The following is a 13,236-nucleotide window of genomic DNA, read 5'->3' as shown; positions in this document are numbered from 1 at the left end:
GTGGGGTGCTGAATTACCAGAATAGCCTTCTTGTTATGAACCACTGTACTGAGAAAAAGCCACTCCAATTTCTCCCCCTCTGTTCACTCTCAGTTGTGCAGAGGCAAAGTCGTTCCCTTTGATTTTCTCCAGAGTTCCCTTATCTCAGTAGAGCCAGAACGCTTACACTGAGAGACTTTGGAAAAGCTGTGGAAGCAGCAGGGAGTAGTGATGAGGGAACAGAAGGCTGGCTGAGGACAAAGCAAAAGACAGACACCTTGTAACCTCCCCACTCCCCCCACTCCTGGGTGGGACATATGTGACATTCTTTAGGAATCTCCCAACTCTATTAATAGCTTGCTAGAAAGGGCAAAGTGACCGGCAATGGCAAGGCCTCTGGTATCCGGTATCTTGTAGGTCCTCTTTAGCATATGAAAGTTCTATTGAAACCTCCTTTTTCCTTACTTCCCCCACCCCCATGGTACCTAACCTGCCACCCCTCACAACCGGGTGTGTGTGTGTGTGTGTGTGTGTGTGTGTGTGTGTCACAGCTCCTCCTGCCCGGAGGTCCTGTCCCTTTGCTGTAATAAACCACAATTTTGCACCAAAGACGTCTCAAGAATTCTCAGTCATCGGCTCTGGACTCCACCCCACTGAACCTCACCCGTATTCTAGAACTTCATCAAGTAGGGCAGTCCTGGAGTCCACTGCAGTGGTCAATGAACAGAGCCCGGAGAAACAGAACGATTTTCCTGTCTGCCTTTCCTCTCAGCAACCTCAGGACTTGTCCCCGTGTCTCGAAGGCAACGTTGCACCAAATCACGGGTTTTCAAACCCACAAGGATTCTTTGAGATTTCTTGGAAACTCCTCTAATGATGTGCTTTTAACAGGGACAAGGGGAAATTTAAGGGCAGGTGGGACTTCTATTTTAATAGAGCAGCTTTGCTTTTAGCTTTTTTAATATTTGGACTTTATTATGATTTGAACTAAAAGGAAAAAAATTTGAGAACTACAAATCCAAGTGACTACCATGGTCCTCTTTATCTCTGTCATGCTGATGAAGTTTTAGAATTCGGGTGAGGTTCAGTGGGGTGAAGGCCAGAGCAGATAACTGAGAATTCTTGGGATGTCTTTGGTGCAAAATGGTGGTTTATTACAGCACAGGACAGACAGGACCCGTGGGCAGGAAGTGCTGCTGCCCCGGGGTTGTGAGGAGTTGATGAAGTTCTAGAACCTAGGTGAGGTTCGGTGGGCTGAGGTCCGGAGCCGATGACCAAGAAAGAATTCTTGAGACATCTTTGGTGCAAAATGGTGGCTTATTAGAGCACGGGCACAGGACCGTGGGCAGGAAGAGCTGCTGCCCGGGGCTGTGAGGGGTGGTCTATTATATACTTGCAAGTTGGGAGGGGGTTAGAGATGGCGTAAGTCCCTAAGGAATTTTGGAAGCAAGGTTTCTAGGACCTTGAGGGGCTAGCTATTGTTTGGGGAAAAGGTTATTTATTACCAGTAATAAAACCTTTTGGTGAGACCCTTTAGGTGTAAATCAGTGGGCCATATGCTTGGGAATGATTGTCGACAGTATCTTGGAGGTTTACAGATAAAGTTTCCAAAGGAATTGTTAAAGTAGACTTAACAGGATCCTGGTTGGGGCTAGGGGTAGTCAGGCTAGGATTGCCTTTTGCCCTTAGCAAAGCCTTAAGGTGGGGGTAGTTGAGTCCCTAGAGGAGAGTCACTCTGCCTGTTTTAAGGGGTTGTCATTAGGTAAGGAAATTTAATAATTTTACTTCTGCCTCTGTTTCCCACATCAGAGTGATGATGATAGACTATGGGTTTGGGGGAGGTAAAGAAAAGGGAGGGCTTGAAAGAACTTTCATGTTTTATAGAAGACACACAGGATATCAGAGGCTTTGCTATTTGTCAAGTTAAGGTGGTTTTTCATTTCAGCAAAGCATTAACAGTAAGATAGTTGAGTGCTTCCTTGAGGAATGTCACACTCCTGTCCTTATCAATGAGCTTTAGTTTAGAAGAAATTTAACTTTATTTACATTTCCCTCTGCTTCAGGCTCCCTCAATCATAGGAAGTGGAAGATGATGTTAGGGCTACAGGATCTGAGTTATGGGTCTTTGGAAGTTGGGCTATTGGTAGGAAAGCCTGTTCCCTGTAAATCACCAGGACATTTGTAAAGTGAGGGAGACTCAGGTGTTGCCGGATCTCTACAAGTTAACTATTTGTTTCTCCTTGAGGGCAGCCTGGAGTGCCTGAGGAATGTCACACAAGTCACAAAGGGTGCCTGATGGGGTTCCCCTGTAAGGTGTCAGCTTCTTTGTCCTCGGCTAGCCTTCTGTTCCCTCATCACTGCTATTAAGTCTTTATTCCATTAAAACCCAAGTAAACAGCCATCCTCCTGACTTATCTTAAGCTATTTGACATTCATTTTAACACTGATATCACCCAAGTAACCTAGTCACAGATTTCTATACAAAATAAAAATATTCTGCTAGTCTTGAAAAATTTCTTTAATTCAGAATATGCTATTTTAAAACAAATTCAAGAACCTCTGTTTCATACAAGTATTATGTCAATATAGTTTCTTTATTGAAAATGTGGAATATTGCAGATTTACCTTATCAGACCTTGATGAGACATTGGAATGATTCAAGCTCTAGCAATATAATTTACTGTCATCTGTTCTTTACTCAAGGAAACAAAATACAAATAGACTTCATTTTGGTTTTTTCCTGTTTCTCTCCTTCCTGGTCTTCTTCAAGCAAATATCCACTTATTGATAATTCATTTGGAACAATATCACCTGTTTCTACCACTGTATTGTCTTTGCTGCCAGTGGACCTCAGTGAGGCGGCTGAACAACCAGCCGTAGATGTCTTCTACTTAAGGTCACCCATGATAGTCCCATTTTATCCTGAGTAAAAAGATACTCTTCTCCGTGAATTACTAGTGTGGGACTGAGAGGAGACTGCGGTATTTAGTAAGACTTGCTCAGGGGTTGAGAGGTGAAAAGCACCTGTGTTCCTGGCCTTACAGCCTGTCTTACCTGTTGGAATAACTAAGACATAGACCAAATCTGATTCATTCAGGTTTACAAAACTGCATGAGGGATATTAATTAGACCAAATTATAATTTGCACAGTTTCACGCAGATACATTTGAAAACCTAGATGAAATACATAACAAATTCTTTTAAAGTCTTTTTTCTAAATAAGTTAATATATATAATTTTTCCTAAGTAATTCTCCTCAAAATCTATCCCCGTAGAGAGAAAATTCAGAGACCAATGCCAAAGAAAAACTAGGAAAATAATAGTTAAGGAAAATCCCACCAGGGATTTTCACAGGGGAAAGACAGGCAACAGGAAGATGTGCAGGGGAGCTAAACAAATTCTTTAAAAAAAAAAAAAATCTCTAAATTGCATGAAGTACTGCAGAATATATGAAAAAGAAGTTTTTAAAAATTTCTTTGGCATGAATACAACATAGATACCAAAACCTGACAAAAATTACAGATGATTTTTTAAAAAAATATTATTATAGTTGACTTACAATGTTACATTAGAAGTGGATTTAACAGATGTAAAATATCAGGGTAGTTATGTATAAGAAAAAAAGACAAATGGATCTATTTTGTATACTTTCTGAGAGTAAGCATTTGAGATTCTGAATAAAGAATCTGGGAGGAGGTAAGAAAACCAGCAGAACTTTTGACAATATCGCAGGGTTGTAGAAACAAAAAGCCTGGAGCTGTCAAGGCAGCCGAATTTGAGGAAGCCATGATGCCAGGGTTAAGTGAAGTATAGGAGTTTGTACCTGAGACACCTTGTGGATGCACAGGGCTGACTCTGGGACGCCATCTGTGCTGGAAAAGAAAACAGAGTTCAGGTCTGGACTCGGGAGGAGCTTCCAGGAGACTTTTCGAGGGCTGTACCCAGCAACCTGGGGAGAACAGAGTCAGACTGAGCCTTCCTAAAATTGCAATCCACGTTTGAATTAGTCAATCCTATGTGCACAACAAGCAATAAAATAGTCTCTGTACATAAAGATCATCCTACAAAATTCAAAAATGTATCATACAAAATGTTCTATATTCCAAGGTAGGATTAAGCTAAATTAAAGAAAATCTAAGACTATATGACAGAGTAGAAAACTCACTATGGTAAAGATATGGCTCCAGCTCATTTTGATCTATAGATTCCGTTGAATTGCACTCAAAATTCCAGAAGTTTGTATTTGATGGAAAAGAACAATCTTACTCTAACATTTATTATTTTTTTTAATTGGGAAAAGAAACAAAAGAGCAAAGAAAAACTGTTAGAGGAAAACATGCCTTGGAGACTTATCCTACCACATACTAATACTTATTCAATGAAGTAAATATATTGCAAGGACAGAAAAATACCATAATGAAAGAACAATCTGGAAACACACCCATCCATAATAGCAAGTCCCCTTACATTTAGAGTTTATTTATTTATTTTTTATTTTTTTTAAAAGATATTTATTTGACAAAGAGAGATCACAAGTAGGCAGAGAGGCAGGCGGGGGGTGGGGTGGGGGGAAGCAGGCTCCCCGCTGAGCAGAGAGCCCAATGTGGGATTTGATCCCAGGACCCTGAGATAATGACCTGAGCTGAAAGCAATGGCTTAACCCACTGAGCCACCCAGGCACCCACATTTAGAGTTTTAACATGAGTAATGTTTTTAAATGACAAATGACACTGCTCTTCATTTGGGGAAGAATCATTTTTTCAGTAAATGCTACTCACTCAGGCAGATATTTGTATGAAAAAGGTAAACTTTAACTCAAATGAAAATAAATCTGAATGCAGAGATAAGTAAGACATCCCCACACGTTGCTAGGAATCAATTATATTTAAAGGAAAAAACTTACTATGAGTGTTCCACCTGCCAAGAGTTTGAATGTCTGTGTTTTATGTAAGAATAAAGGAGAAACTAATACTGCCAGTCAACAGGTAGAATAGATTTTTGTTAAGAGCGTATTGTTCTCAGCATTGTCCAGGACATGGCATTACAGTAATGAAGAGTTAAAGCATGATTTTACTACGTAGTAAGTTTTTTTTAAAGATTTTATTTATTGGGGCACCTGGGTGGCTCAGTGGGTTAAAGCCTCTGCCTTCAGCTTGGGTCGTGATCCCAGGGTCCTGGGATCGAGCCCCACATTGGACTCTCTGCTCAGCGGGGAGCCTGTTTTCTCCTCTCTCTCTGCCTGCTTGTGATCTCTGTCAAATAAATAAATAGAATATTAAAAAAAAAAAGATTTTATTTATTTATTTGACAGAAATCACAAATAGGCAGAGAGGCAGGCAGAGGGGGAGGGGGAAGCAGGCTCTCTGCTCAGCAGAGAGAGCCTGATGCGGGGCTCGATCCCAGGACCCTGAGATCTTGACCTGAGCTGAAGGCGGAGGCTTAACCCACTGAGCCACCTAGATGCCCTTATTTAGCAAGTTTTTAAAGTTGCTCAAAAAAAATTAAAAGATTCCCTACATAAGGAATATAAAGGCTAAGTCCAATATTAAGAACCCATATTCTGTGAAACAAAATAGTAGCATTATGAGTGCAGAAGTGCTGGATAAAATTTCTATAATATGGACCCAAACAAGTGTTGGAGAGGATGTGGAGAAAGGGGAACCCTCTTACATTGTTGTTGGGAATGCAAGTTGGTGCAGCCACTTTGGAAAAACAGTGTGGAGATTCCTCAAAAAAAAAAAAATGCAAAATAGAGCTACCCTATGACCCTGCAATTGCACTGCTGGGTATTTACCCCAAAGATACAGATGAGGGGAAAAGAAGGGCCATCAGTACCCCAATGTCCATAGCAGCAATGGCCACAGTCACCAAACTGTGGAAAGAACCAAGATGCCCTTCAACAGATGAATGGATAAAGAAGATATGGTCCATATATGCTATGGAGTATTATGCCTCCATCAGAAAGGATGAATACCCAACTTTTGTATAAACATGGACAGGACTGGAAGAGATTATGCTGAGTGAAATAAGTCAAGCAGAGAGAGTCAATTATCATATGGTTTCACTTATTTGTGGAACATAAGGAATAACGTGGAGATTAGGAGAAGGAAAGGAAAAGTGAATTGGGGGAAATCGGAGGGGGAGACGAACCATGAGAAACAAACTGAGGGTTTTGGAGGGGAGGGGGTGAGGGGTTGAGTGAGCCTGGTGGGTATTATGGAGGACACGCATTGCATGGAGCACAGGGTGTGAAGCATAAACAATGAAATTTGGAACAATGAAAAAATAAAAATTTTTAAAAAGTGTAGAAAGGAAAATATATTTAGGATATTAACCCCTCATTAGATACATAGTTTGCAAATATTTTCTTCCCTTTCCATAGGTTGTCTTTTCACTACGTTGATGTTCTCTTTTGCTGCGTGGAAGCTTTTTAGTTTGATGTAGCCCCACTTGTTTATTCTCAATTTTGTTGCTTGTGTTTTTGGTATTGTATCTAAAAAATCCTTACCAAGATCCACGTCAAGAAGTTTTATTCCTATGTTTTCTTCTAAGAGTTTCATGGTTTCAGGTCGTACTTTAAGTCTTTAGTCCATTTTAAGATAATTTTGGGAGTGGTAGAGGTTCTGAATCCACTTTCATTGTTTTACATGTGATGACTCTGTTCCAGCACCATCTACTGAAGAGACTCGATCCCAGGACCCTGAGATCATGACCTGAGCCGAAGGCAGCGGCTTAACCCACTGAGCCACCCAGGCATCCTCTTTTCCTTTTCTAATCGCTGTTGCTAGGACTTCTAGTACTATGTTCAACAATAGTGGTGAAATTGGGCATCCTTATCATGTTCCTGATTTCAGAGGGAGGGCTGTCAGCTTTTCCCCATTTAGGATGAAATTCGCTATGGATTTTTCATAGATTTTACGAAGTTGAGGAATGTTCCCTCCATCCCTATACTTTGAAGAGTTTTAATCAGGAATGGATGCTGGATTTTGTCAAATGCTTTTTCTGCACTGATTGAAAGGACCATATGGTTCTTCTCTCTTCTCTTACTGATTTGTTCTGTCACATTGTTTGATTTGCGAATATTGAACCACACTTGCATCCCAGGGATAAATCCCACCTGGTTATGGTGGATAATCTTTTTAATGTACTATTGGATCCTGTTAGCTAGGATCTTGTTGAGAATCTTGGCATACTTCTTTTGGATTAGTTTGGCCAGTGGTTTATCGATCTTACTGATTCTTTCAAAGAAGCAGCTTCTAGTTTCATCAATATGTACTACTATATCTCTAGTTTCTAACTCATTGGTCTCTGCTCTAATCTTGATTATTTCCCTTCTTGTGCGTGGGGTTGGCTGAATTTGTTGTTGATTTTACAGTTCCATGATTTGTGACCCACTATGTGGTCTCTTCTGGAGAAAGTTCCACATGCGCTCCAGGAGAGTGAGTATTCTGTTGGTTTAGGGTGGAATGTTCTATATATATCTATGAGGTCCATCTGTTCCAATGTGTCATTCAAAGCTCTTGTTTCTTTATTGATTCTCTGCTTGGATGATCTGTCTATTACTGAAGGTGGCATGTTAAGATCCCCTACAGTTAATGTATTCATATCACTGTGACTCTTTATTTTGATTAATAGTTGGCGTATGTAGTTGGCTGCTACCATATTGGGGGCATAAATATTTACATTTGTTGATCTTGATGGATAGACCCTTTAAGCATGATGCAGTGTCCTTCTGTATCTCTGACTACAGTCTTTAGCTTAAAATCTAATTTATCTGATATGAGAATTGCTACCCCATCTTTCTTTTGGAAAAAAAAAAACTACAATGCAAAACCACCAACAGAAAAGAAATTTAAAAAATAAAATGGAAATATAATAAAGACAGCTTACATCTCAAAATTCAAGCTCAGAGGAGAATTTTTTTTCCTTAGAAAACTTCCCTAACTCAGATGCACCAAGAAATGGCCCATTATTAAAATAAGTCATTTGGCTTATTATACTTTAAATGAAAGAAAAATGATACAGGCAAATGGATGTCTTGAATTTAAAACCAAGCATTTGATGTCTTACTCCTTCCCTGGGAACACTGGTCATGCATTCCTAGAACACCAAAAGAATAATTAACATCTCCATAAAAGACATTCCCTATTTCTTCACACCATTTATATCTGAGGCTGGGACACAGATTTGCCACTCAGGCTGTGTGATTTTGACTGGTTACTTGATTTCTCTGAACTTGATTTCACCCAGTTATGGGAGTAAGGCAGGTTAACAAATAATAAAATGTGCTAACTCCTTGAGAATATGCAGACTAGGACCAATGGATTAATAATCATAACAGCTAACACTTAACATACTGCTCCCATGTGCCCCAGCCTCTCAGGAGTGCTCTACACGTGTTCACTTACTTAATCCTTGCAACGACCATATGAACAGGTCCAGTTTTCAGATGAGAAAACTGAGTTCTAGAGAGAGATTTAGCAGAGTTGACTTTCAGGCCTGTGTTCATTTGGCTTCTGAATTGCAGAAATTAACTTATACATCACAAAGATCTATGCAACTGCCCATTATTTTTTAATTGCATAAGGTCACAGCAATTGTGATTTTGACCAAAATGATACCAACCACAAAGATCACCTTTCTGCATCATCAAAAGAAGTTAGACACAGGAGAGGATTACAGAATGATGCTGCAACTGTATTCTGATACTCTCGTGGCATCAAGCAAGTGACAGGGAAAAGATCTATCTACTAGGTCATCTGATGCCTTGAACAATTTTGCAAACAGGGAAAATTTGACAAAACCCAAACTCAAATCACCCCAGCAATTTTTATCCAATTGCCATGTAAAGTATATGTATTTCTAGGGAACTAAAATCTCCACTGGTCTAATTCCACTTGTCAAAATGTTTCTAATGGCTCTGTGCTGTTGTAGAATATTTATGATGATTCTTTTAGAAAATAAAAGTGTGTTGACTACAAGAAGAACTAGAATGACATGAGTTGGTTTAAATGGCCCTTTTATAGAAAAATCTATCTTTGCAATTCAGTCTTGCATCTCAAATTAGTTATGTTTCATTCTTTAGACATTTACTAAGTAAGAACTATGCTGTTAACAATGACCATTATTTACTGAATGCTGACCATGGGTGTTTATTAAGATGAATTGTAGGATTCTGAAGCCCCTGACTTGGAACATTCTCTGATTCACAAGTCTTGTAGATGACCTTGACTTGTTTGAGTAGCTAGAAGTTTTTCACCTGTAAGTGTGGGGATCTAATCCAAGTTGATGTTAGCCGAATAGAAAATTTCATGGTTCCTATAAATGAAAAGGCCGGTGGTATATCACATCTGGTCCACAGCTGGCTCAAGGGACTGAGCATTTTTGATTATCAAATCTTTCTCATCTCTTTGCTCTGCTTCCTTCTGTGTTGCTTTTGTTTATTCTTTATTGCAAAGTATCTATTTTGGCAGTGGCTAGGTTATATTCTAACAGCTTTCAAGCACCCAGGAAAGATGGCTTCTATTGTTAGTAGTTTCAGCAAAGGCTGGTTGTTGCTTTTTGACCTGGTTTGGAAGGTAACTTTATTCCATGACTCCATCTTACTGGAGCTATAGGAGATGAAAATCCAAACTTACTAAAGGGTTTGAAAGCTGTTAGACTATTGCATAAGTATTCAGGAAGTTCTTGGGATGTGCTTATACTGAAAAAAAAAAATCATTATTTATTGAAATTAGAATTTAATTGGATATTCTATAATTTTATTTGATAAATCTGGCAGCTTTACTCAAGAGCTTACTAACCTCTATGATAAAATAATCTTTCCAGATATGGTAATAGGCATGTCCTAAAGTCATACTCATAAGCAAAATGATAAAGAACCAATCAATGAAAGAATACATATCAAGAATGACATGTTTCTAGTGTCAGGAATTATTTAAAACTCTTTTCATACAGTAACTCATGTAGTCTGGTAAAAACCATGTGAGAGAAGTAATTTTTCTTATTTTACAGATAAGGAAATTGGGTCACAACAACGTTAAATATCCTGAATGTGAAGCAGCCAGAGGTGCTGAGAGCCAGTGTTGAACCAAGTTGTGAGGCGCCAGAGATGTCTTACAGGTAATCTTTTCAATAGTTTCATGTCTCTTGCTTTTCAGGGCAGGATTAACAAACTACTCTGGTAAGAACCTAACTTTCCTTTCTCTATTGATACCTTCTTAGTCACCTTCCTTGGGTTACATTTGCAAAGAATATGAATTGTTTCATATACTTGAATTCCAAATGCACTGTTATTACTTGGTAAATTAAGAGATCTATTTGCTCCATTTGCTCTATTAGACTGATATCCCATTATCTATCCCATTCCCAAGTAATCCGCTGCAAGAGAGAAACCTAGCTTCACATCTGGAGAAGTTGTCTTACTAAACTGCACAGCATTTTCTTCCTGCTGTCACCCTGTGTCGGTCCTTAGCCATGGGACTGATGATGTTTTCTGTTCTTACATGGCCTTCTTTTGTGGCTCTGTGTCCACACAAAGAATTCAGTGCTTGCATAAGAGTGTTTCAAATGAGCCATGAGTTCTCCAGGCTTGGAACCTCAAATCTCAGTATCCAAATATTCTTCTACACTTGGGGAACAAAACAGTTCTCAGGGCAACCTTCTGCCTTATGGACCAGAATTCCCTAATCCCTTTAATTCACTTAGGAGGAAAGAGAAGAAAACATAAAGTCTGACAACCCTTTTCGGTGGTCAACCCAATACAAAAATTAGGCTTTCTTCCTGCCATTCTTCCAAATCTAAATATTCTATAAATGTTGCAGGTGAGAAATTTTTAAGTAAATTTCATTGTAACAACTAGATTCTAATTCTCAGCTCTCAGAGGAACATATTTCTACCAAAGCTGCTGTAGCTTAATGGTCAATACTATGAGACTTAGAAGTTTGAAACCAGATATATAAAGATATTCTTAAATTTCCAAATAGAGGCTGACTTTTTTTTTTTTTTTGACTGCTTAAATCCTACCAAAATAAGCATAACTTCCTGACTGACTGCCAGCCTGTCTATGGAAAGGTAAGTCATTTTAACGTAATTATATTATGGTTAAAAGTGTCTGGTTAAAATGTGCAAACTAAGGAGTCTTTTAGGATCGGTTTAGATGCTAATTCCCTATACATGTATACAAAAACAAAGGTACCTTTTTAAATCCATGTAAAAAAAAAAATATCCATACTACTTAGCCAAGAAAATGGAGAAAAATTCATTTACTGCAATATGTCATGTACGTTCAATTTCCCTGCTCTCCTCTAGACACCAATACTACTTTCCCAACACAGCAAATACATTTCTGTTACACAGGTGTGTTCACGGTAAGCAGAAGGCGTTGTGCCTGCCACGACTGGCAAAGCTTTAAAATAAATTTGCCATCAGCCACTTGTCACTGGTCTGGCCCAAGGAGCAAGGGAGACCCACGGAGCTGGGCCTCGATGCCATTCATTCTGTTCCTTTCTTACCACTGCCACCACCTCTGGGGTCAGATAGGACTTGTCTCAGGATAGAGCAGCTTGAATTTTTCCTCAACAAGGAAAAGTCAAGATAGGGAGCTGAGCTGATACAGAAATAAATGGAAGAAAATCTACAAGCATATGGTTTCTTGAAGTGAGCCCCTAACTCTGTGCATTATAATCACCAGGGTTCTTTGCTAAAAATATTTATTCTTTTTTTTTTTTTTTAAGATTTTGTTTATTTGACAGAGATCACAAGTAGGCAGAGAAGCAGGCAGCGAGGGGTGGGGGAAGCAGGCTCCCCACTGAGCAGAGAGCCCAATGCAGGGCTCGATCCCAGGACCCTGAAATCATGACCTGAGCCGAAAGCAGAGGCTTTAACCCACTGAGCCACCCAGGCGCCCCTAAAAAGATTTATTCTTCAAGACCACACTGAATCAACTATTCCAGATTCCTCTGGATGGGGCAGAGGGATCAATAATTTAGAGATTTAGGGCAAGCTTCTAAAAAGGAGGTAATTATGTATGTCTTTTATGGCAGTAACCTCAAGAGTCTGGAAAACTCTAGTATAAACCTGGCACATTATTCTGAAGAGAGATGTTTAAGAGCATATGGTGTCCAATACGCTGGGTTCAAGTCCTGACCTGTCATGGAGAGTGTCTGTTACTTAACTTCTTGGAGTCTCCATTTGCTAAATTCAGAAAACTAGACAGGAACATACGTGTGAAGCACTTGTGTGGCATTTACTGAGCACTCAATAAACAAAAGTATTATTATGAAAAAGCACATCAAATAAACTTGAATTTCTGTTACAAAACGAGAGATTTTCCAGAAGTGTTTTATTTGAAGCTGGTCTTTTCAGACTGTGTTTCTGTCTGCTCTGCCTGTATTCAGACTTCCTTGAAAGGTTGAGGAAGCTTTGATCTGAGGAAAGAATGCCTTTCATTTTTCTTTAAGTCATTGCTATTAACTAGTCCTTTCTTTGAGATCTTGCTGTCATTAGTGTTTGCTATTATCTAGCAAACTTTCTTTGAACACTTTCTTGGAAGACTTGCTATTGTAAAGACCCAGGTATGACCTTAGCTGAGAAAATGACTAATGCTAACTAAAATATGCTTTAGACTAAGGTACCAGAATGCTAAATCACTGATTTTAAACCCCCCCCCCTCAAAATGTGGAAGGGATTGTGAATACCATATTGGTATGATCAGCATATTCTTTCTCTTAGTCAAGCTATAGAGAAGCCACATATCTTAAAAGGTAACATTTTTTTAAAGTGAAAAATTGTAGGGCGCCTGGGTGGCTCAGTGGGTTAAGCCGCTGCCTTTGGCTCAGGTCATGATCTCGGAGTCCTGGGATTGAGTGCCGCATCGGGCTCTGCTCATCGGGGAGCCTGCTTCCTCCTCTCTCTGCCTGCCTCTCTGCCTGCTTGTGATCTCTCTCTGTCAAATAAATAAATAAAATCTTTAAAAAAATAAAAAATAAAGTGAAAAATTGTATTCACAGAACTGAAGTAAGTGCCAGATAAAGTCTGTCCTATAATCTGCATGCATACGCACAGAAGGTCACTAAAAAGGAGACTGACTCACAACATAAGGACTTCTGTAAGTCAAATGTTAATGGCAATAGATTATGGTGTAATTTTGCTGCAAGTTCTGGAATCTTCCCAGTCTCTTCCCTAAAACTGCCTACAGCCATCTCCATTTGGGATTTACATTTGTCATGAACACTGGCAAATTCAAAATCCATTAGC

At 39.3% G+C, this 13,236-nt stretch overlaps 1 long non-coding RNA gene across 1 annotated transcript in view; it reads left to right on the top strand.

Annotated features, from left to right (window-relative positions):
• LOC125106536 (uncharacterized) overlaps positions 1 to 13,236 on the top strand; it is a 159,465-nt gene that overhangs the window by 92,219 nt on the left and 54,010 nt on the right. Inside the window, exons 2-3 of the long non-coding RNA XR_007129344.1 lie at positions 9,994 to 10,101; positions 11,014 to 11,052. This is a non-coding gene — a long non-coding RNA (uncharacterized LOC125106536). The remainder of the gene's footprint in view (positions 1 to 9,993; positions 10,102 to 11,013; positions 11,053 to 13,236) is intronic.

The sequence above is a fragment of the Lutra lutra genome, chromosome 8, assembly GCF_902655055.1.
Source record: "Lutra lutra chromosome 8, mLutLut1.2, whole genome shotgun sequence".
NCBI lineage: Eukaryota > Metazoa > Chordata > Mammalia > Carnivora > Mustelidae > Lutra > Lutra lutra.
This window is presented reverse-complemented; position numbering and strand designations above follow the sequence as displayed.